Here is a 27,842-nt window from a genome sequence, read left to right on the forward strand (position 1 = left end):
TTTCCTCTTTGAATGCTTCATTGTGTGTTTAGATGCATGTTATTTTAGGCTCCACATGTTTGTGTTTTTTCCAGTTTTCATCTTGTAATTGATTCCTAGTTTCATACCATTGTGCCCAGAGAAGATGATTGATCTGATTTTAATCCTCTTGTGTTTATTAGGACTTGTTTTGTGGTCTAACATGTGATCTATCCTGGAAAATGTTTCCTGTGCACTTGAAAAGAATGTGTGTTCTGCAGTGGTTGGATGAAATGTCCTGTATATATTAAGTTCATCTAGTCTAACGTGTCATTTCAGGCCAACGTTTCCTTACTAATTCTCTGTCTGAATGATCTATCCATTGGTATTAACTGGGGATTTTAAGTCCTCCACTATTATTGTATTACTGTCAACTTCCCTCTTCATGGCTGTTAATGTTTGCTTTATACATTTCAGTGCTCCTAGTTTGGGTGCATAAATATGTATGAATGTTACATCCTTTTCTTGGATTGACCCCTTTATCATTATGTAATATCCTTCTTTGTTTTGTTACAGTCTTTATCCTAGAGTCTGATATCATTTGAGATGACTATTGCTACTCCAGCTTTCTTTTTGTTTCCATTTGCATGGAATATTCTTCTCCATCCCTTTACTCTCAGCCTATGTGTATTTTTAGATCTGAAGTGAGTCTGTTATAGGCAACACAGAGATGGGCCTGGGTTTTTTTTTTTTTTTTAATCCATTCAACCACCCTATGTCTTTCGATTGTGGCATTTGGTTCATTTACATTTAAAGTAATTATTGAGAGGTATATATTTATTGCCATTGTGTTAATTGTTTTTTGGTTGTTTTTGTAGTTCTCTGTTCCTTCTTTCTTGGTCTTTCCTTGTGGTTTGATGGTTTTCTTCAGTGTTGTTTATTGCTATGTTTTTTGTGTCTCTATTATAGGTGTTTGGTTTGTGGTTATTATGAGGTTCATATATATTGATATATATATATATATATATATGGCAGCCTATTTTAAGTTGATGGTCATTTAAGATCAAATGCATTCTAAAAGTATGGGACCCTTCATGAATTTGCATGTCATCCTTGAGCAGGGGCCATGCCAATCTTCTCGGTATCATTCCAATTCCAAAATGAGAAATTGATCAGTAATTGTCAAAAATGACAACCCTGAGTGAAAAGTACATTTTATTACAGAACCCAATATAAATTTAATTTATACATCTTATTTTAATTTAATAATTATAATATGTATGTTAAATCACTGTATTGAAGTCCAATATTTTATAAAATAGTATTTACCCTTACTACCTGCAATATACTTCTTTTCTCTCTCTTTTTATTGCTGGTGGTCATGAAATAAATTGCATGACCTGCTAAGTAGTTCACAGTGCACAGTTTAAAGTCTCTGATCTAGATCATTAATTCATTCAAAAGTATTATTTCAACACTAGCATATGCCAGGTTGCCAAGTATTGTTCTAAGTTCAGCAGAGAATTAAACAGACAAGAATTATTGCCCCCATAGAGCTTCCATTCTGGAAGTGGGAATACACACACACACATACACACACACACACACGATATATATGATATATCCCTATAAATTATATGGTATGTCAGATTGTGTAGCAGATATTATTAGTGCCGCACACATAACCCTTAATATCAAATCATATCATCTTTGCACACTTTGGTGTGCTTCCTCGTATTCCAGGAGCCAAGATCTGCATGTCTTTGCTTTGAGACTTTTTCCAAAATCACAGAAGGCTTATTTGCCCACTTTAAGGAGAAGCAGAAATTAATACTCCATCCCCAAGAAGCCTACACCCAATGACTGATGGAAGTTGGTGTAAAAATACCCCAGCTTCTTCTGCACTTGAGTAGGGTAATTTTGGAGCATCTTCCGAGAAACCACTTATACTTGAAATCTTGGCACAAAGTCTACTTCTGGGGTAACTCCAACTGTGAAAGAAGATATACATGTTTTGATAAAAAAATTAAACAGGAAAAGAGGTTAGAGAAGAGCATAGGGGATAATTTTAAATGGGGAGATCTGGGAAGGCCTCACTGATAAGAAATCAGTGCTATTTGAGGAAAGGCCTGAAGGCAGGAGGGAAGAAAGATATGTGGCTATGGAAGAGAAAGTATGTTTCAGACAACGGGAACAATAAAGTGTAAAGGCCCAGAAGCAAGAGTAAGTGGACGAGTGCAATGGACTAAATGTTTGTATCACTGCAAATTCATATGTTGAAGCCCTAATTTCTAATGTGATGGTATTTGGTGATGGGCCTTTGAGAGGTAAGTAGCTTTAAATGAAGTCATGAGAATGGGATCCCCCATGATGAGATTAGTGCCCTTATAACGAGATGAAGGGAACCAGTCCTCTTTCAGCCATGTAGGGATATAACAAGAAGTCAGCTGTCTATGAACAAGGAGGAGAGCTCTCACCAGAACCCAACCATGGTGACACCCCGATCTCAAACACCCCGCTTCCAGAACCAGGAGAAATAAATTGCCTGTTTAAGCTACCCATGATATCTATGTTACTCTGTTAGAGCTTCCCTAACTGACTAAGACAACCAATGGAACGACAGCAGGAAAAGACAGGAGATGCATGGGAGAGGTCTGAGATATAAGAGGTATATCTAAGTAGACACTTGTAACCTCACCATTTTGTTCTCTGACCATATATTGCTGATTGAGGGTTGTACATCTGAAATCTGATTCAAAATTATACCATGTTATTTAAAGTCAGAAAATGTGGTAATGGCAGGCAGAGAAGCTGACAGAGGTGTCAGGGGTTGTGTGTGAACATATCAGAACTTCATATATGTTGGTTTTTTTTTAAAGTAAGCTTTCTAAAAATAAATAATAAATAATAAAGTAAGCTTTCCACATTGACTTGCATGGTTTCCCATTATTAAGTAAGTCTTACCGCCAGGCTTTAGGGGTGCCCTGGGAGCTTTCACATTTCCAGTCATTAGCTGATCTGAACCTTTTCATTGGCTGTTTATGGCGCAATGCAATTGTCTTTTGACATCAGTTTTCTCATCTAAAAAATGACTCTACCAGCCTTGAACACCGCTGACACCATCATACCTGTTTGGTAAACACTCATTCATTCCCTTAAGGAAGGGGATGGATCAAAAGAACAGTAAGAGAATAAAGGGGCTTGAGAAATAACTTTTGGGTTGTTATGGGGAGAAAGGTCTCCTCCAACTTTTTTACAGTCACGTTTTAGAGAAGGGAATTCCTTTTATGCTCATCCAAACATAGAGCCCATCTTTGTTTAAACTCTTTCAGTGATGGACTCCTCACTGCTTTGCAAAATGGTCATTTCAATTCTCATGCCCCATTGATTATATTAAAAGTTCCCCATTATTTTGAATTAAACTCCAAAGAACTTTCTAAGCAACTCAAGTATCTCTTTCATGTGACAATCCTTCATATGATTGAATAAAACCAACCCACTTGCCTCGGTTTTCCTCTGCCAAACATCATCAGATCTATAAGACATTCCACATATGATTGCAAGCACTTGAACATAACTTGGGCGATTTACTTGTCAGCAATTATACTAACCATAAACCTTACTGCACACCCGATGCTGTTCTAAGTGCTTTTAGTTCAATTATCCCATTTACTATTCAAGCAGTCCTATGAGGTGAGTACAATTATTATTCCTATTTTATAGATGAGGACGATATGAAACATAGAAGGTAAATAATTTGCCTAATGACGTATAACCAATAAGTTGTGGAGCCAGACACTCAAACTTGCTAGTTTGACTCTAGAGCTCATATTATTCACTCATTCTGTCCTACCACCTGTCAGAAGTTCAGAAATAACAAAAGTAAAACCAATGAATCACTGATGTAGTACTGAGTAAAAGTTAATTGTGCAATCACTAAAAAGACAATTTGCAAACCAGGAGCACTCAAACCAAAACATGGAAAGAGGCTCAAGGGTACATTGTTATAAAGCAGCTTTACAGCATGAGAAAACAGTGATTTTATTCTTCACAGTGATTGGTTATAATATTAGAAATTTCTTAAATAATGAGGAATTGGTCAATGGTCCTTATATCAACCTTGAAAAACAGTTTACGTTTTGCTTATGATTTTTAGAGACACAAGAAAAAGTGACCCAGGTCAAGTTAGTCTTGCAAAAATAAGCTAAGTTAAGTTTTGTATGTTTGACTTAACTGGTTTTGTCTCCTCAGCGAATTTTCAAGGCAAGTATCTGTTTGTTTTTTTAATTTTAACACACCTATCCACTAACAAACCCATGGTTAATTACTATGAATCCAGACTAAGATTCAGACCTTCCGGCTCCTAGTCCAATGCTCTTTTCACCATGTCACATTATCCTGAGTGTGGATGGAATGCCCTTGGGAGAAAGAAAGGGGGTTCGGGGAAGTGAGAAATGGGTATAGAATTCCCAAATCCGAATCCCCAGAAGAACTGCATATCTGTTTATCTTTCACTTCTGTTACCAAAAATAACCTTCCCTATTTCTGAATTTAGTCAGGAAAAATGCACATTGGCAAAGACAAAAAGGTAGTCTTGCTCTAGAAAAGACTTCTAAGAGTCTCCCTAATTCTCACACCTTAGGCCCCAGTGAACACAAAGATCAGGGAAGTCTTCACTTCGAACCAGGAAGGAAGCAGTGGCCTCCAGCCACATACCCTTTTCACCTGAGGCTGTTGAGATGGTGAAAATTCCGCGGTGAAAGCTTCTTTTGTGTGGTGTTTTCCTTCTTCCCCAAAGAGCTAAGAGATGGAGTAAGGAGAAAGGGATGGCCTCAGCTTATAAAGCTGAATCTGAAAGATTTCATCAAGAACGTGAACTCTCAGGAAGGGCTCATGAAGCAAAATCTCAGAGAAAGGAACCAAGGAAGGAGACAGAGATGACAATTGCCAATAGCATTATCAATTGTCAATAGCATGGCAGCAGGCAGGGCGATCTACTCAACGTGAAAGCCAGCTCATGCCATGTTGCTCAATGCCCCAGTGGCTTCCCTCTTCCCTCTCAACAGGAGACTTAATTCAGAAAGGCACTATCAAGTCCTCATTCAGAACTCTGCTGAACTTAAATTATCAGAGAGGGTCATCTTGACTCTGGGACTTAATTCAAATTCTCTCTATCCCATTTCTCTGCTTTGTTTTACTTCTTAGCATATACCACTCCCTGGCATATGGTTTGTTTGTTTTTAGTCTCTCCTCTCCCCAACTCCAGAATATAATACCATGGAAGACATTTCAGACTGAGTCTAATTTTTTTTTCCTGCTATAATCCAGCATCTAAAACTGAAACTGATAATTGTTGATGGATGGATGAATGAATGAAAAAAAATGAATGAACAAAACTAGGAGGAAAAAAAGAAAGCGGATAGGTAAAGATAATAACAAACAAATGAATAATTTCAATAGTAAGGAGACCTGAAAAATGAGGTTTGTAACCCAAATATGGACCGGAAGATGGGGCAAGATGAGAGGAACTGATTAAGTCCTTAGGGGTTTAAAAAATAAGAATGTTCATCTTGTCTGCAGACCAACCAAAAGCCTGTTTTAATAGCTCTTTCTCTCCGATCCCACACACACAAAAATGATTCCAATAGCTTTTACTTAGTGAGCCAGACATATGATCTGTACTAGTTCCAGTCTTCACAGTGACCCTGAGATTAAGGAATTACTATTCCCACTTTGCAGATGAGGAAAGTGGGAGCAAAAAGTTAAGCAGTTTATTCACAATAACCAAAAGTTGAACACCACTCAAATGTCCACCAACAGATGAATGGATAAACAAAATGTTGCATATTATTCAATTATAAAAAGGAATGAAATTATGATACATGGATAAACCTAAAAAAAAAGAAAAGAAAGAAAAGAGTGTGCTATGTGAAAGCAGCCAGACACAAAATGTCACCTACTGTATGATTCCATTAATATGAAACAAACAGAATACATAAATCCATAGAAACAGAAAGCAGACGGGTTGCCAAGGACTGGGAGGAGAGGGATGGGTGCTTAATGAGTGTAAATGGGTCCTTCTTTGGGGGTGATGAAAATGTTTTGAAACTAGATATAGGTAATGGTTGCATGACATTGTGAGTATAATAAATGACACTGTATTGTACACTTTAGAATAGTTGATTTTATGCTCACCTCGATAATTAAATTAAGCTTAAATTACATGGTTAGTAATTTGCACAGTGTTAAAGTGAGTTCCTCAAGTTTAAACGAAAGGACACTAAACAGCAATAAGAACACATATGAAAGTATAAAACTCACTGGTAAAAGTAAATATACAAATGAATACACAAAACTGTAATACTGTAATTAGAGATTAGCATTAAGAATAACTATAACCACAAATATTTGATAAAGGATACACAATATAAAAAGATGTAAATTGTCACCATAAAGCATATGGGGGGAGAGGTCAAAGTGTAGAGTTTTTATATAGTATAGAAGTAATGTTGTTGTATGCTTAAAATACTCATAACTATAAAATGTTTTATGTAAGCCTCATGGAAACCACAAAAAAATACCTCTAATAGATAAACAAAGAGAAAGAAAGCAAACATATTACCACAAAAAACCAACAAAATACAAAAGGAAGAAAGCAAGAGAAAAAACAACAAACAAAAGAACTACATGACAGACAAAAACAATTAGCAAAATGTCAATAGTAAATCCTTTCATATCAATAATTACTTGAACATAAATTAATTAAACTCCCTAATCAAAAGAATGGCTAAATTAATTTTTAAAAAAGGAGAGAATGAGCGAACCAACTATATGCTATTTACAACAGACTCACTCTAGATTTAAGGACAAACAGGCTGAAAGTGAAGAGATAATAAAGATATTCCACAAAAATGTAAAAAAATAAAAGAGCAGAGAGGGCCAAACTTATACAGACAAAATAGACTTTAAGTAAAAAACTGTCACTAGAGGCAAAGAAGGATATTATGTAATGACAAAAGGATCAGTTCATCAAGAAAATATAACAATTATAAACATATATTCACCTGACAAGAGAGCCCCTAAATAAATAAAGCAAAAGTTGACAGATCTGAAGGAAAAAATAGACAGTAACATAATAATAGTAACAGACCTCAATAACCCACTTTCCATAATGGATAGAATATCCAGACAGAAGAGCAATAAGGAAACAGAGGACTGGGCAGCACTCTAGACCAAATGAACCTAACAGAAATATATAGAACATTCCACTCAACAGCAGTAAAATACACATTTTCTTCAATCACACATGGAACATTCTCCAGGAAAGAGTACGTGTTAGGTCACAAAATGAGCCTTAATTTCAATTGTAAGAATATTGAAATCATACCAAATATCTTTTCAAAAACAAAGTGGAATGAAACTAGAAATCAATAACAGAAGGAAAACTAGAAAATGCACAAATATGTGGAAATTAAATAACACACTCTTGAACAACCATTGCGTCAAAAAAGATATCAAAAGGGAAACCAGGAAGTTACTTGAGACAAATGAAAACAAAAGGATAACATACAAAAACTTAGGGGATGCGGCGAAAGGAGAACTAAGAGGGAAGTTTATAGTGATAAACACCTGCATTAAAAAAGATCTAAAAACAAAACCCAACCTTAAACCTCAAAGAGCTAGAAAAAAAGAAAAACACTAAGCCCAAAGTTAACAGAAAGAATAAATAATAGAGATTAGAGAAGAAATCAATAAAATAGAGAACAGAAAAACAAACAGAAGAAAATCAACAAAATCAAGTTGTTTTTTTTTTTAAAGATAAAGCAGACAAACCTTTAGCTGGACTAAGGGATACAAGGAGAGAAGAATCAAATAAATAAGATTGTAAATGAAAGGGGAATTATTACACCTGATAGAAGAGAAGTAAAAAGGACCACAAAGGACTACACAGGAGAACCCCTGTGTGCTGTTGGTAGGAATGCAAAATAGTGCAGCTGCTTATGGAAAATAGTATGAAGTTTCTTCAAAAAATCGGAAATAGAACTAACGTATGGTCCAGCAATCCCACTTTGGGTATATATCCCCAAAATTGATATCAGGATCTCAAAGAGATATCTGTGCTCTCCTGTTCACTGCAGCATTAGTCACAATAGCCAAGATAGGGAAACAAGTTAGTGTCCATGGACAGATGAATGGATAAAGAAAATGTGGTATGTTCATGCAGTGGGATACTATTCAGCCTTTAAAAAAGGAAATCATGCCATATGAGAGAACGTGGATGACGCTGGAGGACATGATGTAAGGGACATAAGCCAGTCACAGAAAGATAAATACTGCATGATTCTACTTATATTTGGTATCTAAAATAGTCAAACTCATAGGGATGCCTGGGTGGCTAAGTAAGTTAAGTGTCTGACTCTTGATTTTGGCTCAGGTCATGATCTCGGTCCTGGGATTCAGCCCTGCATCGGGTTCCCTGATCTGTGGGGGAGTCCGCTTGAGATTCTCCCTCTCTTCTGCCTCTCCCCCACCTTGCTCACGCACCCACATGTGTACGTGTGTGCACGCTCTCTCGCTCTCTCAAATACATAAATAAATCTCTAAAAAATTAAATTAAATTAAATAGCCAAACTCATAGAAGGAGAGTGGAATGGTAATTTCTAGCAGCTGGAGGGAGGAGAAAATGGGAAGTCATGGTTTAAGGGGCATAAAGTTTCAGTTCTGCAAGATGAATAAGTTCAAGGAGAGCTGCTGTACCATGTTAGGTCTATAGTTAACAATATTGCATAGTACACTTAACATTTTAAGGGGGTAAATCTCGTGTTAAGCTTTCTTACTACAATTGAACATACGATAATATAAAACAATATTCCTCATGTATCAGAAACGTAGTTGGAAATTTATCTGACAGCATGTTCCCAATCATATGATTTCTCAATTTTACAATCTGGGAAGTGGAATTTATAACATCCAGCTGTCCTTATATTTCCCTCCATCCCTTCCCCAAAATACATACAAGATAGAGATGGAAAAAGCGTGTAAGTCGAGGTCAACTTTTCCCCTGATAACAATCAGGCACTTTGAGAGGAACACACCTGTTACCCTCACTTGGGCTTTATGAACTCCAGCCCTGAAGCAGCAGATCTTGTCAAAAAACAAAGTCAGATTCAGAAGGTAAGGGTCGGGTCTGAGATCCTGCATTTCTAATAAGCTCCTAGGTGATGCCAACACAGCTCGTCTAAGGACCACACTTTGGGTAGCAAGACGCATACACACTAGCCCAAAGAAACCCGTGCACCTAAAGCACAGACTAACAACTCGATTACATTTTATGCAGAGTGCCCAGTTTCCCTCTTTAAGGTCAGGAGACGTGGATCCTCATCGGTCAACAGACCAGCTCTCTTAGCATCTTCCACGTGGAGAAAAATATTCCCATTCCCATGTTCATAAAGGTTCATTGTACTTAGCCTGACTGCTTATCCACTAGTGAGGGTTTCCTTGGAAGAAAGGAAACATTATCTAATAATAGTAGTGCCCTATATTTACACATGGGTTTATGATTTACCAAATGCACTGACACATGTCACCTCATATCAGCCTCACAATGATCTTTACGGGTAGAACAGAGGAGTAGATTATAAACCTACTTGATCAAGCAAGCAGATAGAAGCAACTGCCTTCAGAATTGCAGTGATCAGGGAAAGCTTTTAGAAAAAAAGTGACTTTGAATACGAAGATCAGGAACAGATACAGTTTTGAGTAGGTGAGGACTGGGGGCAATATCATGCCAAGGAGGGAAGATGGGATTCAAACACACTGTAAATATTTACTGAGCTACTACTCCCCAAACCAGTAAGATCAGCAGGAGCAAGTAGGCACCATTAAGGAGTTTTAATTCAGGGAGTGATCTTGGTTTTTTTTTTTGTGTCTTTTTTTTATAATAATATTTTTTTATTATTTTATGCTAGTCACCATACAGTACACCCCTGGTTTCTGATGTAAAGTTCGATGATTCATTAGTTGCATATAACACCCAATGCACCATGCAATATGTGCCCTCCTTACTACCCATCACCAGCCTATCCCATTCCCCCACCCCCCTCCCCTCTGAAGCCCTCAGTTTGTTTCTCAGAGTCCATAGTCTCTCATGCTTCATTCCCCCTTCTGATCACTCCCCTTTCTTTTTTTTTTTTTTTTAAGATTTTATTTATTTATTTGACAGAGAGAGACAGCCAGCAAGAGAAGGAACACAAGCAGGGGGAGTGGGAGAGGAAGAAGCAGGCTCCCAGCAGAGGAGCCTGATGTGGGGCTCGATCCCAGAACTCCGGGATCATGCCCTGAGCCAAAGGCAGACGCTTAACGACTGAGCCACCCAGGCGCCCCTACCCCCTCTTTCTTTATCCCTTTCTTCTCCTACCAATCTTCCTAGTTCTTATGTACCATAGATGAGAGAAACCATATGATAATTGTCTTTCTCTGCTTGACTTATTTCACTTAGCATTATCTCCTCCAGTGCCGTCCATGTTGCAGCAAAGGCTGAGAACTCGTTCTTTCTGATAGCTGAGTAATATTCCATTGTCTATATGGACCACATCTTCTTAATCCAGTCATCTGTTGAAGGGCATCTCGGCTCCTTCCACGATTTAGCTATTGTGGACAATGCTGCTATGAACATCGGGGTGCATATGGCCCTTCTCTTCACTACGTCTGTATCTTTGGGGTAAATACCCAGTAGTGCAGTTCAGGGAGTGATCTGATCAGATTCAGCATGGGAGCGTTTGGTTTCACACAGGCAAGGCTGGTGAGAGGGAGGCCATCCAGCAGGGGGCTACAGAAGGGGAAGAAGTGAGAATCGATGAAGCGATGAAGGCATGACCTGGAGCATTAATAGTGGAAAGGGAGAAGAAAATACTTGTGTCTGATTGGGTGTAGATTGTGACAGAGGGAACATTAACAGTTGAAGCCATCAGAAGAGATAAGCTTTTATATCTCAAGGACCATAAAAATGTGCATGCCCTTTGACTTAATTATGTCTCACTGGGATTTTAGGCTAAGGAAATAAATCCCCCAAAGGCAAACTTTCTTTCCACAGACATGTCCATTGTAGTATTATTTATAACAGTAAAAGTTTGGGAACAACTGAAATGTTCATAAGATGGTATGATTAAGTAAATTACTGTGCAATGAGAGTAAAACGACATTATAAGACTGAAGAAAAAAATGAAGAATATTTTTAAAAGACCGAAATAAACACAGAGGTATGTTTCCTGGGTGGAAGAATTAATGCTTCAATACTATATATTTTTTTCAAATTAATAAATAAATGTAATGTAATGCCAAAGAAATTTTTTAAATTTGAACAAATTGATTCTAAAAGTTTATGAAAAAATACATCATATGTATCAAGAAAATTTTAAAAAGAAAGACTGTGATAAAGTACTTGCACTAATTGGTATTATAATATGCTATTTTTACAAGACAGTTACCAAAATCATGCATTATTGGCATGCAAACAAAACAGAGTAGTGCCCAGAATAGACATGAATATACATGTAAATGTAATGTATGATATTAACATCAGAAATCATTGGAGAAATCCTGGATTTTTCTATAAAGGGAAATGGGATAATTGATTATGCATTCAGAAGAAAATTAATATTTATAATATTTATAAATAAAAATATATAATTGTATTTAATGTGTGTAATATGCATAAATATTTAATATACTAATATGTTAATAATTGCTTGGTCACATTTTAATTAAAATATATTATAATTGAATATTAATTATATAGTTCATATATGTGATATTTATAACATATTTATAATATTTATAAATATAAAATGTAATAAATATAATGTTTACAATATTTTTAAATTCCTAAGATAATTAAAAAGCTATTGTTAAAAAATTAACAGTAGTAGAAACAAAGAAGCAATAGAGAAAATCCAGAGCCTTAACCCAGAATATAACGGACAGATTTGATGAGATGAAAACTCAAAACTTATGTGCAGTAAAATAGTTCATAAACAAAATCAAGGGAAATAGGTCAGAGAAATGTTTACAATAGATTTTACTAGGTGTTAATATGTATAATAGCAGAGACCTCAAAGATTAATTTTTAAAAAGACAAACATACCAGAAGAAAAATAGGCATAGGATTGAACAGCCACAGCATAAAAAAAGAGTTCAAATAATAAGCATATGGACTCAACCTCCCGAGAAGTCAGGAGACTGTGAATTAGAACAATAAGACACCATATTTTGCTTACCCGACTGGCAAAAGTCAGATTGATAAAACCCAGTGGTGCCAAGAATGTGAGAAAACATCATTGGTAGGAGTATATATTAGTAAGAGTGTATGTTGCTAAATATTTGGGGAATATTTACCTACCTTATGATTCAGTAATCTCACTTCTAGGATTTTCTTCTATAACAATTTTGGAGAGCAACTTGGCAGTGATCTATCAAAAGTTCAGTTCTCATTCCCTCTGACCCAACAATGCCATTTCTAAACGTCTATCCTAAGGTACATGCAAAGATAATCATGGCAGCACTTTTTACAATAAAAAGCTGAAATTACCAAAGATCTAACAATGGAAGGATGGTAGAATATATTACAAACTAGACAGCCATCAAAAATAATGAGTTAAGTCTGTAGCTAGTAACCTAGAATTTATAACTGCACTAAACTTAAAAAAGACAAATCACAGAAATTGTTACATTTTTAGTTTAAAAAATGTTTGCAGGTGCATATGGAGACATGACGACATACATGTAGGAAAGGGATAGATATGCCCCAATCTGTTCATGGCGGTCACCTCCAGAGATGAGATCAGAGGAAAGGAGGAGAGAGTATGATTTGGGAAAGTTATATCTGACTTTATAGACATAGATCTAGATTTTTTTTTAACAGTGCTGTGATGTGAGTGATTTTTTTCACTCTTGGTATTTTAGCATTTTTCTTTTTCTTTCTTTCTTTCTTTCTTTCTTTCTTTCTCTCTCTCTCTCTCTTTCTTTCTTTTTCTTTCTTTCTTTTTTTTTTATATATATTTTTGGAAAGGAATATAGTCCTCAAAGAAAAAAGATGAAGAACCAAAGGCAAAACTGTTCCCAGCCAGGAAGAAGGAGAAAGAAGAGAGACACGGGCAAAAGGAAACCCAGAGAAGTCATGGACAGGACAGAAAGGGTCTGGGGAGGGCCGGGGCTGAGAACCAAGGAATGGCAGCTTCGGGAGGAAGAAGGGAGGGAGGCAGGGCACTGCGGAGAGGCCAGGATGAGGATGCCACCCAAAGCACAAAGGATGAGAAGCAGTGTTGCAAGCCGGGGTGCAAATAGGGATTAGGCAGCCCTGTTCCACTCTGCCTGTGCGTCTCTGGAGAAACAGAGAATCAGGGCCTCACCCTAAACCTCCTCAGTTAGCAGCTCTTCAAGTGACATCCAGAAGCAGTAGCTTTGAAACACTCCTCAGATGATGCTGGTGTGCAGTCAAGGTTGAGAACCACGGATTGAAGGCATTCAAATCCCAGTGAGTCAAGGAAGCTGAGGAGCGAGGTCCCCACCTTCCAAGAGTTGACAGTCTGGACTTACCTAGAGTGCTATCTTTTTCACCAGCTATTAAAACTGTCTGACTAGAACAAGTCCAAGAAAACGGAGTAATCCTTTGCCTTGCAAAGGTCATACAGAAATATTCTGTCACTGAAGTTTTCATGTCAGCCAGCAGTTTGGGAAATAAATAGGGTTTGCCGACTTGTGTGGCCATGATGAGTGGAGGCAAAGGTCCCTGGAGGATCACAGGGAGCAGATGAAGGCCGTGCATGAAAGATGCATCTCCCCCTAGAGGGACAGAACCAGATGGAGTCTCTGGCCATGTTACTGAACAGGAAGCATCAGGTGATGGAGGTGGGCTTCCAGTCCAAAAGGATGGCCAAAGCATCCTGGGATTTTCAACGTCTTCCTGAGGCCTGGCGAGTGGCTGCCAGTAAACATTATTTGCCAGTGATTCCAGGGGTGGCAGTAAAAGTGCCATCAAAGGCGGGAAAGCCCAGCGTTCCAGTAACTTTTATTTTTGAAACAAGAGAGGCTTTGTTTATAATATCTCCTTGATACTAGCTCTGGGTTATGAAACAATCAGCTGCAGTATTAATCAGTGGCATCAAACAGACACGAGCAACTTAGTAATCGTTGGATAGCTAATTGATTCAGGCACTTACTATTTGTTTCAGTACCTGTTTTTGCAAGAGAAAAGGCTGCGGTTGTGGATGGTTTTGTTATTACCAAATTAAAAAAAAAAACCCTATTAGAAAAAATAAATTCTACATTTGCAGAAAATAAGAAAAGGGTGGCCCTACTTGTGTGGTGGAAAGGAAACACACAGCACCCTGGAAATTTGGGCTTTGGGGTATCACGAAAGAAAGCGAAACCCTGCTTAGGTCACTGACTGTTTATTTTCTTCTGCCCCTTTCACTCTGACCCCTCCTTCTTGTCAGGGAAGGGGAGATTCAACTCCCTGGAGCCCCCGCCAAATATTGTCAAGCTGCCGTTACTCAAAAATAAGGAAAGATTTTTGACACGGAGACTCTCCACGTCTTGACTGCCTGCAGGAATACCATCTTTGAGGTCATTCCATTTATTAAGCCGTTCTTAACGATTATTTTGTCTCTGCATTTTCTGGGGCCGGCTCAGTGGAAGACGTGTGGCCCTGATCCTGCGAAACCAATCTGGGCTAATCAGGTATTTCTTCTCCACGTCTTTGCTGTGCTCTGGCTCCCCCCAGCACCTCCCTCACCTTGCAAACCTGGCAGGCTCTGGACATTTTGCATGCTGAAGAAAATCACTGTTTTGCCTCCAGCAAGGAACATAAATGTTGCAACACTGACTCCTCCTCTAATGAAGAAAGGGGGAACAAGTGCACCGAGTTGAGCTGCTTCTCACGGAGCCACCGGGCTGGGGACGGTGGCGCCCAGGCTGGGATCCTGCGCTGCGCGTCTTCTGGGCTTCCCCCACCCCGCCCCCGCCCCCGCCCCCGCCGCCTTTCCGTCTTACTGGATCCTCTCCCTGTCTCTGGATTTTACCGGCTGTTCGAGAAACAGCTTTACACACAATGGATCTCCACGTCCTTTTGCAGGAAGTGCTCACGGACTGATATGGCAGACTTTGCTCCCAGGCAAAAGTGAGTAGCCACCGCCGGGCTGAGCCTGCGGCGGACGCGAGGGCTGCGGGTTCGAGGCCCGGGAGGCACGAGGGCAGCGCGCGCTAGGCGCGGGGGACTAAGGGTTCGAGGCCCGGGTACGGCGAGGGCTACGGCTCCAGGAAAGCACCAGAACCCAGCCGTAGGCGACAGAGGCGCTGCCTGGCAGCGGCCGCAGGTGCGAAAGCCGGGGCTGTGACCGCAGTCAGCCTTGCTGCCCCCTCGGAGAGAAACTAAAAGTGCCTCCTCCCCCTTACAACAGCACACCTTGGTCTTTTTAAAGGATGCGCCCTGGAGAGGGAGTTTCGGCGTGACCGTGGGATTCTCACAATGTAAATCATTTACGTCAAACTGAAAAAGAAAAAATAGCGGGAAGGGGCTCGGGCATGTGAGGTGATGGCCGCGGGCTCGCGCGGGCTCCCGCCGGCGGCGCACACTCCCGGGCAGCCGGTGGGGAAAGTTCGGTGTCACCCGCGCCGGCCCGAAAGGCGGGGCTCCCCCGCGAGGGCAGTGGGCGCCGGGGCAGGTCCGAGGCTCCCGCCAGAGCCGTAGCCCCGAGCGGGGGCGGGAGGGAGGCTTTCCAGCCCCGGAGGCAGCCGCGGGCGGGCCCGCCGGCTGGGAGCGGCGGACTCGGGAGGCGGACAGGCACGCTCGGGTAACTGGGGAGCGGGGCGCCGTGCGGGGACAGCAGGGCGGGAGTGCCGGCTCCGGCAGCAGGAAAATATCCTTGCAGTGACCTCTACCTGTATCCTGGGGAAACAGCCCGCGTCGCCCTCAAGCAATTCAGGGTTTTCTGTGACTGCACTTGAAAACGTTGCAAAATAGTACTATTAATCTGGAGAGATGCGTTTGTTTTCATTCATCAAGTTGGCTGGTAAAGATCCCCCTCCCCCCACCCCCGCCGCCCAGTCTCATGCTTCTTGGTCAGTGGAGTGCTGCTATCCCTAGCGGTGCCTCTGGCTGTGCAAACTCTGGCAAGGCAATCATCCTCTGGGCCTCGGTTTTCTTTGCAACATTTAGGGAAATTAATCATTCCATATATGTATCATTAAACGTTGTATATGTATATACATAGTGTATTTTATATATAATATATATACATTTACTATATATATATACATTTACTATATATATATGGGGTAAATGTGCTGAATAGTGTAAGGAAGAAGCAGATGAAAACTTTAATTTTAGTGGTTCTTAAAAATTGGGAATCATGGGTGCTTTTGAGAATTAGCTAAGAGTCTTCTCCCAAGGGGGAAAAATGTTCTTACCTAAAGTTTTGCAAGCAATCCCTCAAGATTTGTGGACACTCCCTGAAAACCCTGCCTGAACCCCAGGTAAACATTCCTCTTCTTCCTTTTGAGGACCTTTTGTATCAAGACCACCTCCCTAAGCCTCTGCTGGCAGCTGGGCTGGCTAGGAAAGTAATCTACAGCCCTCCGTGGGGGTATGGAGTCAGCCATGCTGCTGAAGGAGCAAGCACTCCTGTCATGAGTAAGCTCCTGGGATACAGTTTCCCAAAGGCTTCACCAATCTCTGCCTCCGGGGGAACCTTCCTCACAAACCCTTTTCATGACTTTCCAAAGGTGAGGTCCTCACCCCTGGAGTTTTCAGTCCTATACACAGCACTCGAAGGCCACCTGTAGAAGTCACGGTCTCAAAGACAACTCTTCAGGTCACCCAGCTGGATGTCAGACAGTGAAGCCGAAGCTTTTTTTCGAAACGAAGTGCTGTTTGCTGCCCTGTGCATAGTAAGAGTAGTAATAATGCTCTTTTGGACCTATGCACTTTTCTTTTAAAGTACTAAGGATTCCTACTGGGGCACCTGGGTGACTCAGTTGGTTAAGCGTCCGACTTGATTGTGTCAGGCTCCATGCCCAGCATGGATTCTCTCCCTCTCCCTCTCCCCCCACCAAAAAAGAAAAAATAACAAATAATAAATAAAATAAAGTACTAGGGACTCCTGTCTTATGGGACCCTGAGGCTTCCATTGGCAATGCTGGCAGGGTACAGCAGAGGACACATGGAGCTTTGGAACCCAACAGACTGGGCTTCAAATCTCAGCTCCCACACTTGAACAAGTCACTGAACTACTCCAAGCCTCACTTTCCCTGTTTGTAAAATGGGGAGCAATACTGCCTTTCTTGCACAGTTGTTAGGAAAATGAGAAATGGAGGGGCGCCTGGGTGGCTCAGTCGTTAAGCGTCTGCCTTCGGCTCAGGGAGTGATCCCGGCGTTCTGGGATCGAACCCCACATCAGGCTCCTCTGCTGTGAGCCTGCTTCTTCCTCTCCCACTCCCCCTGCCTGTGTTCCCTCTCTCGCTGGCTGTCTCTAACAAATAAATAAATAAAATCTTTAAAAAAAAAAAAAAAGGAAAATGAGAAATGGAAATGGCTGGTTTCTAGTCCGTAGTAAACTGGTATTATTAATATTATTGTGAGGTTATAAGTAAGTGTTAAATAGTTTCATGCTTTTTTTAAAGCAGTTTACTCTTCCACGGGGCTTGTGTCAGCAAAAGAATGAGTAAAGTCAATTCTGGTCTAATTAGTGTCAAAGATGAGGGGTGGATTCGAAATACAGAGTTGGCTTTACTGCTTCCCCTTTATCAAGCGGAGCAGTCTGTGTTGCCAGCAAATAAAATGTGCCCAGACTGACAAGGATTCTCGACCCTTCCTCCCTATTCTCTTTTGGCCCATAATCTCGAACATGGACTCGCTAGCTCTCTGCTTGTAGTGACAAATACCCCTGCGTGGACACTGGCGAGGTCTCATGGTTTCATCCATTTCCAGAAACCCTAGAAACTGTCTCTGTAAAGAGAATTGTCCCCACTGTCATCGTTCAAAGTGAGGCACAGATATAGCCAATTGAGCTTATCCCGTCTCTCTGTATCTCTCCACTTCTCTCTGTGTCTCTCTTTGGTACTGGCCCCTCAGTTTCGAGAAGCTGGATGACGTGGAGATGTGGGAAAGAGATACCAGAATCCTAAAAGGAAATTGGATACCTTCAAAGTAGCCATTCCAAAGATTGGTCAGTTTTCCGGCAAGGCATTCTTGCATGCAAAGACGACAACCCTGGGACCTCCTTTTCACTGAGCCTTCGAGACGGACTAAGCACTTTGCTACGTGACCTCAATTGATTCTCATAGCAACACTGCAGGGTATGAATTATCATTTAAAGCTTTACAGATAAATTGAGACTTTAACAAATTTACATAATTTGTCCAGTCTGCAGAGCTGCTGAAAGGCAGAACCAGGATCCCAGCCCAGGTCTGTCCGACTTTGACGCTCACTTTTTTCACACTGCCTGGTGCCGCCCAGCTCGCTGGCATCAGAGGGTTGCCTCATGCCCAGGGGGTCCCAACCCAGTTCTTCTTCTTCAGAACATTTAGAGCAGGAATAAGCAAATCTTCTAGATGATTTAAGTGGTGTGAACATACACGTTGCATGCGATACCTTTTAACAGGCAGCGACAATGAAATGGCCTGTGAAGAATGATCTTCTCAACGCTTTCCAGATCCAGCTGGGAGAAGTGAGTTAGGCAACACCAGGCCTCGGCAGGCAAGGCTGGCTCTGAGCCACTCACTTCCTGCAACTCTTTTAGGTTCAGAAGAGCTCTGAATGTTCGCTCTCCACAGCCTTGAGAATCAGGACACCATTTACAGTTACCTCCCTGCGTGAAGCATTTATTCATTCGTTTATTCATTTAACAAACACTTGCAGAGCTCTGTGTAAGGCAGACAAGGTCCCGGCTCCTGCGGAGCTTCTATGCTAGAGAGAGGGACGGATAGGAGGCAGGTGAGCAAATGCAGAAATAAGATCATTTCAGATACTGAGAAATGCTATGAAGAAAGCGAAGAGCGGCTGGGGGCTCAAGAGTAACCGGGCTTGGAGGCAACTGGAAATACAGCAGCCGAGATTTCCGCAAAGAGGTCACTCTTGCACTTAAACCTGCGTAAAAAGAGGGAGCCAGCCTGAAGAAGGCCTGGGGACAGACTGCCTTCGCAGAAAAACCCCCAGGGAAAGAGCTGGGAGCGGAATAAATGGACCAGTAGAGCCTCAAATATAATGAGATGGCACCTTGGAAATCAATTCGAGTTTTACGGAGGGGAAGTTCTTGACTGACTGCCCGTCATACTCTTTCTTCTCGGCTGTGCTGTGGACTTATCTCCTATCTTATTTAACCTCCCCAACCACCTGGTGAGTTTGCTGTTTTTGTCTTGATTTGATAGTGGAGGAAACCAAGATTCACAGAAGGGAAGCAGCTAGCATGAGGTCACAGAGCTGGTCTTCGAATCCCGTGGTCTGTTTTGCTCCAAAGCCGAAAACTTTTTGCTAACATAGCATGTGGCCTTTGAAATAATCTCTCCCGGAAGATAGCAAGGAGCTAACAGAAGGAGAGTGTCAAAAGTATATTAGGTGACTAAATGCTGACAGGCGATTTGTATCTCGTGCCCCAAATTCCAGTGAGCGTGTCTAAACTTGCTCCGTGCAGCACATCAGCTCTAGCCACGTGTGAGGACTGGGTACTTGAAATGTGATTAGTCCAAACTGAGATGTGCTGTAAGTGTAAAAATATACGCTAGATTTCAAAGACCTAGAGCCAAAAACAAAAACAAAAAAACAAAAAAACCCACCTCATTAATTTTTATACTAATCATATGTTAGAATGGTAATATTTTGGATGCATTGGTTTAGATGAAATATACTATTAAAATTAATTTCATCTGCTTCCTTTTAATTTTTTTTTAAGATTTTATTTACTTATTTGAGAGAGAGAGAGAGCAGGAAGGGAGGGGGCAGAGGGAGAAGCAGACTCCCCGCTGAGCAGGGACCCTGATACGGGACTTGATCCCAGAACCCTGGAATCAGACCCGAGCTGAAGGCAGATGCTTAACCGACTGAGCCACCCAGGTGTCCCTCCTTTTAATTTTATTTTTTTTAAAGATTTTTTATTTATTTATTCGACAGAGATGGAGACAGCCAGCGAGAGAGGGAACACAAGCAGGGGGAGTGGGAGAGGAAGAAGCAGGCTCCTAGCGGAGGAGCCTGATATGGGGCTTGATTCCATAACGCCGGGATCACGCCCTGAGCCAAAGGCAGATGCTTAACTGCTGTGCCACCCAGGCGCCCCCCTCCTTTTAATTTTTTAATGCGATTAATAGGAAAGCTCAAATTGCATATATGACTTGCATCATAATTGCATTTAACAAAACTGGTATAGACTAATGGGTGACAAATATATGATAGGAAACTTTTCTCCCTTCTTCCTAACATAATTTCATCTTTATTCTTGGCTCAGACTTCTCAAGTCTTACCCATAAGGCAAATCTCAAGAAGTTTTCGAACATCCTAAGACCAAAGCGTCATTTTGAATCTAAAATTAGATTTACCTTAAAGTCACTTCCCAGGACAATGTCTCTGTCATTCTGGCACTTCATAAAATTAGATTAGGAGACAGCTAGGCCTTCATGTCTGTGTGCAAAGCCCATCAAATAAGACATCTCATTGGGATGATGTTTCTTCCTCTCTTCCTTTTGCTTAAAACAGCCTGAACAATATGAAGTCCCAGTTTCCAGAAGGACTGCTCCAAGAATATCACAGAGGGTCATTTTGATTTCTTTTGTCCGCTAGCTAAAGTGGCCCTTGAATATCACATCACCAAAGTAAAGATATGATTTGTTCCTATAATTTCATGTATTCCAAAGGGAAAGCAGTCTGATTCTGAAGTTGTTGCAGAAAGCCTCTGACCTGGGATATTGGAGGCCTGGATTCTACTTCGTCTACTGGTTTGTGTAACCCTCACCCTGCTTCCCCCAGCAATCCTGTAGCAAGTTCAGAGCTGATGAGATAATGCCACATAAAACGCTCATGAAGAAACATGCTATACAAATGTTGGCTGGGTGTCACTGATGACCTGAGGACTATAGACATTCATCCATGGGAAAGAGTTTCCTTTCTGTAGCTTGAGCAAAACACTATAGGAGATGTTCTGGGACGCCTAGGTGGTTCAGTTTGTTAGGCGTCTGCCTTCGGCTCAGATCATGATCCCAGGGTCCTGGGATCGAGTCCCGCGTCAGGCGCCTTGCTTAGCCGGGAGCCTGCTTCTCCCTCTACCTACTGCTTCCCCTGTTGTGCTCTCTCTCTCTCTCTGATAAATAAATAAATAAGATCTTAAAAAAAAAAAAAAGAAGAAGAGATGTTGTTTCAGATATGCAAATAGTGTTTGTTCATTTTCACTTGAAATCTACATCTGAGGGGGAAATGACAGTGAGAAGCTGAGCCCAAGTGAATTTTAGTATATCTACATCAACAGCAACCGTATCCTTCAGCATCTTTTAAGTCAAGAAGTCTGTGCCAGACTCCAGAAGGAAAATAACAGAACAAAACTGAGGGCTTTGCTCTGGAGGAGCACATTATCTTGTTGAGAAGATGGGCATAAACATAAAAACACCAGGAGCAATGTCAGATAATATTCTCCAAGTGTTAGGTGAATGAAACAGAGTTTGGAGATTCCAGAGGGCAGTGTGCCCGAGAAAGACAAGGTACAAGATGGACATCAAAGGGTGTAAAATGAGGCTAAGGACAAATGGAGATGGGGAGAGAGGGCATTTCCAGTAAGGAAACATGCACGTAGTCCCACAACAATAGGAATGTGCTGAGAGGGTTTGGTGTTGTGAAAAGGAATGATTGGCATCATCACCGGGGAAACTTTTACAACATACTGATCCCTCAACCCCACCCCCACAGTTTTCATTTAATCAGTTTAGGAGTAGGGACGGGGTATCAGTATTGTTGTTGCTGTTTTTTTTAATTCTCCAGAATATTCTAAAATGAATATTGTGAGTCAGAGTTGAAAATCACTGAGCAAAAAACACAAGGTTTTTAGATCATAATCATGGGAAGGTAAATTTAAGGGGTAATATTTGAAAGGGGATTAAATGGACAATCAAGAATTGTGGTCTTTATAGAAACTTGATATACACGTATATTTCTTTTTTTTTTTTTTTCTTTTTAAGTAGGCTCCACACCTAACATGGAGCCCATCACGGGGCTTGACCTCATGACCTGGAGATCAAGACCTGAGCTGAGATCAAGAGTTGGATGCTTAACCAACTGAGCCATTTAGACACCCCTATACATGTATATTTCTATGTAGTCTTTTTAATTCATAGATAATTGTTGTTCATAGTGACCCTGTCCACTTGGGTATGGCTAAAAGTTGTAACTAACTGCCTGTTTCCTTACTCTGTGTGTGCTTTCAGTGTCCTGTAGTCAAGTCCTAGCTAAGTGTGGGGCAGTTGGTATCTCACAGTTGCTCGTATCCACCAGGCTTGGTGTAATCTTTGGGAAGGGCTTTATTATCATGCCCATTTGTGCCCACAGTAGCTATTTTACAGTAATCTGTAAACTTCCCTCACCTCTCCAACTTGACAAATTGGGAAATAAAGTTTAATTACTTGCCTTGGGCCTTGAGGCTAACTGGCAACGAGGTGAAATGAGAATTCTCATCCACTGCATTCCCCATATCTTATTTGGCTCCCAAAACGAGTCAGCCCAGTCTCCTGTTGATTTAGAATACGCTGTCCCGGCAATGTTATTTCTTCAATGAATGAATCAGTGTTATAGATCAGTAGGTGAAAAATGACAAGTTGGCCTGAGCTGCAGCGCTGTGATGATGAGTGTCAGCAGGGCAGAGGCAGCCACAGCAGTCCCAGGAGGCCCAACCCTACGATCTAGGAGTTCCTATTCAAGTGAAAGTTTGGCCATGCCTTTTACAGCTCCTCCAGCCCTACCTCTGTGAAGCGAAGGCTCCTTAACCCCAGAACTTTGGGGCTATTCTAATTCCTCTCTGAAGCTCCTGTTCACTAAAAGATACAGATTTTTGTTACACACCTGAAAAGAAGAGAAGAAAGCCCAGCAATTTTTGCAGCTGCATTTTTAGGGAATTCTTTGTGTGTTTGGGGAACTTCTGGATTTCTTGGCAATGGTGAGGCCGGGAGATCTTCATGAAAGGTAGTGGAAAAAAGCTAGAGTCTGGGCACTAGACTCTTTAGAACAAGAAGATCAGTTAATTTTGCACCATCCCCAAATGGGTTATTTCCTCTTTCTCTGTCTCTAAGTCCATTACCGATTTAAGAACAATTTCCAGGATCTTCTGTTATAGCAAAAAGCAAGTCTCTGAAACCGTAATCCTCAACACCAATTGCTCATGACAGTCATCTCAGGAGCTTTAAGAATACACATGCCCAGGCCCCACCCACTGACCCACTGAATCAAGATTCTGGGAACAGAGCCTGGATATCTGCATTTATTTACAATTCTCCTGGTGATTATAATGTGCTTCGGTACGAGCTGATCTTACTGCTCAGCTAAGATCAAAATCTTAATTACTTATTTGTATTTCTCCTTTTGTTTTGTTTTAGATCACATGACCCCAGAAAATCATCCAAACCATATTTTTGTTGTCATTTTCCTCTTTGGGCACCATGGTTTCTAGCATAATATTAAGTTTTCTACTTATCTAAACTAACTCCAAACTCAGAATGCCCTGCATAGCCTCATGACAAAAATTTCTGTAAGTGCCATTTGGAGATCAGATTGCCAGAAGCTCGATAAGTATGAGATTGAAAGATAAAGGTTAAGCTTCTCTGCCACCCATGCATTAAATTTCCCAATTGCTATGTTCATCTTTAGCAACACTTGCTTTCCTCTCTCAGCCATTTCAAAGCCAATTAATTCCATTCTTGTTCACACCCTTATTAAAAATGTAATTACAGCAGTATTCTCCGGGGATTGTCATTGGATAGACTTTACAGAGTGAAATGGCCAAGAGCTAACTAGGTTGTGCAAAACCCTCTCAGCCCGAGAAGTCATTTGGGATACAAGAGACTACCAGCCCCAGGGTATGTTAGGTAAGTCATGAATTTTAGTTTGGAAAGAGACAATTACAAGTCACCCAAAGGTAGAAGAACCTAGGATACAGAAAATGGTTGTGGAATCAATCTGAGAATAATAATCCAGGGTCTAATTAAGTCTGAGACTTGGAAGGTTGTATTAATGCCAGAAAGCATTGGGTGGCCTAGTCGGTTAAGCGTCTGCCTTCGGCTCAGGTCATGACCCCGGAGTCCGGGCATCCAGCCCCACATTGGGCTCCCTGCTCAGCGGGGAGTCTGCTTCTCCCTCTGCCCCTCACCCTGCTTGTGCTCTCCTCTCTGTCTGTGTCTCTCTCAAATAAAAAAATCTTTTAAAAAAAAACAACCAAGTTTTTATACTAGATTTGGAGGGCAAGGGAGAAAGGGAGTGATGTACCGTTGTACTTTTCTACAGTGTTAAGATTGCAGAATTAGAAGATAAGAAATTGTGAAGGACGTTGCAAAGAGTAGGGTGGACAAAGCCCTCCTGGTAGCCAAGCATCATGGACGTTGGCAGTTTTTATTCACTCAACTTTGACAGAGGGTCTGCTACGGCCAGAGGCTGTTACGTGACCTGGAGAGAGAATGATAAAGTTCCTGCTGGAATGGAATTTATAGTCCTGTGAGAGGAAACAGATATCCACATTAAGAAATCAGTAAGTAAAATCCAGTAAGTTGGTTAGTGCTTAGATCAAGTGAGGTAAAGGGAATGACGTCTGATGAGGGCTGCTTTGAATAGGATCACAAGAGGTGTTCTCTCTGACGTGGTGGCATCTGAGCTAACACGTCAGTGTCAAAGCAGTACAAAAATCAGGAAGACAGAAAGCCAGGTAGAAGCCCTGAGGTTGGAAAAGGGTTGACAGTTCAGGAAACAAAGGAGATCAGTATGGCTAGATCTCAGCGAGGAAGAGGGAGAGTCAGGAAACAGCCCAGAGGGCTGGAAGTCATGGGGTGGAGTTAGGATTTTAAGTGCTTTAAGGAAATTGTTGGGAGGTTTTAAGTAGGGGAGTAATGTGTTCTTTTTTTTTAAATTCAATTAATTAACATCTAGTGTATTATAAAATATCTTATAACATGTATTATTAATATAGTGTAGTTTCAGAGGTAGAATTTAGTGATTCATCAGTTGCATGTAACACCCAGTGCTCATCACATCAAGTGCCCTCCTTAATACCCATCACCCAGTTACCCTATCCCCCCCTACTTCCGCTCCAGCTACTCTCAGTGTGTTTCCTAGAGTTAAGAGTCTCTTCTGGTTTGTCTCTAGAGGGTATTATGCTAAGTGAAATAAGTCAGTCAGAGAAAGACAATTATCATACGATTTCACTCATACGTGGAATTTAAGAAACAAAACAGATAATCATAGGGGAGGGGAGGGAAAATAAAATAAGACGACATGGGGGAGTAACGTGTTCTACATTGCATTTTTAGAGCTCTCCTGGGCTTCCGTGTGCAGAATGCAGCATAGGCTGGAAGCAGAGGGGGAACAGGGCAGGTAGAGTGGGTGAGGGTGGACCCACTAAGGCGGGAGCATGGAGTAGAAGAAGGGTGGGAGTCAGGTGCGGTGTTGGAGGTGGGGCCAACGCGCCTTCCAGGTGCATAGGGCCAGCAACAGTGATGGCGGACCTAGTCCTGTCTAAGATCGTCGCTTCTGCCCCATCCCTACTTGGGTCACTGGTTTTGAGCCAAAATGGAATAAGATCTAATGCTATTTGGAAACATTAGGGATTTTACCCTAGCTTATTTAAGCAGAAAAAAAAAAATCAAATTCCTGTCCAGGGAGAAATTTGTTTGCTGCTTTTTACCTCCTAACCCTTAAAATGTCATCCTGTCTCATAAGACTTTTTTGATGGATTTTATTGGTTTTGATTACTATGCTTTCCATAAATGCTGGAAACGTCACATTCACGTTCCTGAGTTTATCTTTTTTTCTGAGTATTTGGACACTCTGGCTGCATTTACCGAATCCTTCATGCCATCAGACATTTACACATGGCTTTTTGCCATTGGTCAGTTTCTCCACGTAAATGCTGACATCATAATAGTAAGCATTTAATGAGCACTTACTGTATCCAAGGAATTGTTTTAAGAATTTCACATGTAATCCTCTCAGCCACCCTTTGAGTGAGTACTCTTACTACTATCATTTTATAAATGAAGAAACTGAGGCAAAAAAAAAAAAAGAGGTGAAGTCATCTGCCCAAGTTCACACAGCTGGAAAGTGGCCAAGCCAGGTCTTGTACCGAGGCTCGCTGCACAGCTCCACATTCTCTAGCTGTGCTGCTTTCCTTCTGTTTCCTTTCCACTCTTTGCTACATAACTGAAGCTGCTACCTTCAGAATCAGACTTGTTTCTTCTGCAAAACCCCAGGGTGCCACTAAGAGACGCTTTGGCGGGGGCAGGGCTTCTGGGAGTGGGACTGGAGAGGAAATGCCACAATTCAGAGGCTGGATGATTCAGCCCCTCTCCAGGAGGACTCTGCATCTAGGGCATCCGGCCAAGGTGGGAGGAGACCCACCCTCCCAGGGAGCTGGCTGGACAAAGTTGCCAACACCTGAGGACTCTCATGAAATGCCCCCTCTTCTCCTTACCTCCTCTTCTGCCCACTGCTCATAGTTCCTGTGTTGTGCCCACCTACCTGTCCCTTCTCAAAAGATGGAAGAACTCAGAGTTCCTCAATAAGCAATGCGACAAATTCTGGTTGCTCTGCGGGGTCATCTGAGGCTGGCCTTTAGAAACTAATGACAACAAGAGGGTCATTAATTTGTTTGTTATCACATTTTTTTCAGATGTAGTGTTCATAATTTATCAGTCGAGTATAACACCCAGTGCTCATCACATCACGTGCCCTCCTTAATGCCCATCTCCCAGTTACCCCATCACCTCACCCACCTCCCCTCCAGCTACCCTCAATTTGTTTCCTATACTTAAGAGTCTCTCATGGTTTTTCTCCGTCTCTGATGACTTCCCATTCAGTTTTCCCTCCCTTCCCCTTATGATCATCTGTGCTGTTTCTTATATTCCACATATGAGTGAAACCATATGATAATTGTCTTTCTCTGATTGACTTATTTTGCTCAGCATAATACCCTCCAGTTCCACCCATGTCGATGTAAATGGTAAGTATTCATCCTTTCTGATGGCTGAGTAATATTTCATGATATATATATATATATATATATATATCACATCTTCTTTATCCATTCATCTGTCAATGGACATCTAGGCTCTTTCCACAGTTTGGCTATTGTGGACATTACTGCTATAAACATTGGGTTGCATGTGCCCCTTCGGATCAATACATTTGTATCTTTGGGGTAAATACCTAGTAATGCAATTGCTGGGTCATAGGGTAGCTCTATTTTTAACTTTTCGAGCCGCATCCATACCATTTTCCAGAGTGGCTGTACCAGCTTGCATTCCCAACAACAGTGTAAGAGGGTTCCTCTTTCTCCACGTCCTGCCAGCATTTGTTGTTTCCTGTCTTGTTAATTTTAGCCATTCTGACAGGTGTGAGGTGGTATCTCATTGTGGTTTTGATTTGTATTTCCCCAATGCCGAGTGATGTGGAGCATTTTTTCATGTGTCCGTTAGCCATTTGTAGGTCTTCTTTGGAGAAATGTCTATTCATGTCTTCTGCCCATTTCTTGACTGAATTATTTGTTCTTTGGGTGTTAAGTAAGTTTTTCATAGATCTTGGATACCAGTCCTTTATCTGATATGTCATTTGCAAATATCTTCCTCCATTCCGTAGGTTGCCTTTTAGTTTTGTCAACTCT

General features: G+C 41.3%; 1 protein-coding gene and 1 non-coding gene across 2 annotated transcripts in view; one reads left to right on the forward strand and one right to left on the reverse strand.

Moving 5' to 3' along the window:
• Positions 1-1,034: 1,034 nt before the first annotated feature.
• On the reverse strand, positions 1,035-1,142 carry LOC123785577 (U6 spliceosomal RNA). Its single transcript, XR_006777674.1, has one exon. It is a non-coding gene; the product is annotated as a U6 spliceosomal RNA (small nuclear RNA).
• A 13,830-nt stretch (positions 1,143-14,972) lies between these two features.
• Positions 14,973-27,842, forward strand: part of PRLR (prolactin receptor) — a 169,645-nt gene continuing 156,775 nt past the window's right edge. The window contains exon 1 of the mRNA XM_045787232.2: positions 14,973-15,133. The gene's annotated coding sequence lies outside the window, so the exon portion shown is untranslated. The remainder of the gene's footprint in view (positions 15,134-27,842) is intronic.

This window comes from Ursus americanus, chromosome 15, assembly GCF_024610735.1.
Source record: "Ursus americanus isolate L20-20 chromosome 15, mUrsAme1.1.p, whole genome shotgun sequence".
Taxonomy (NCBI): Eukaryota; Metazoa; Chordata; class Mammalia; order Carnivora; family Ursidae; genus Ursus; species Ursus americanus.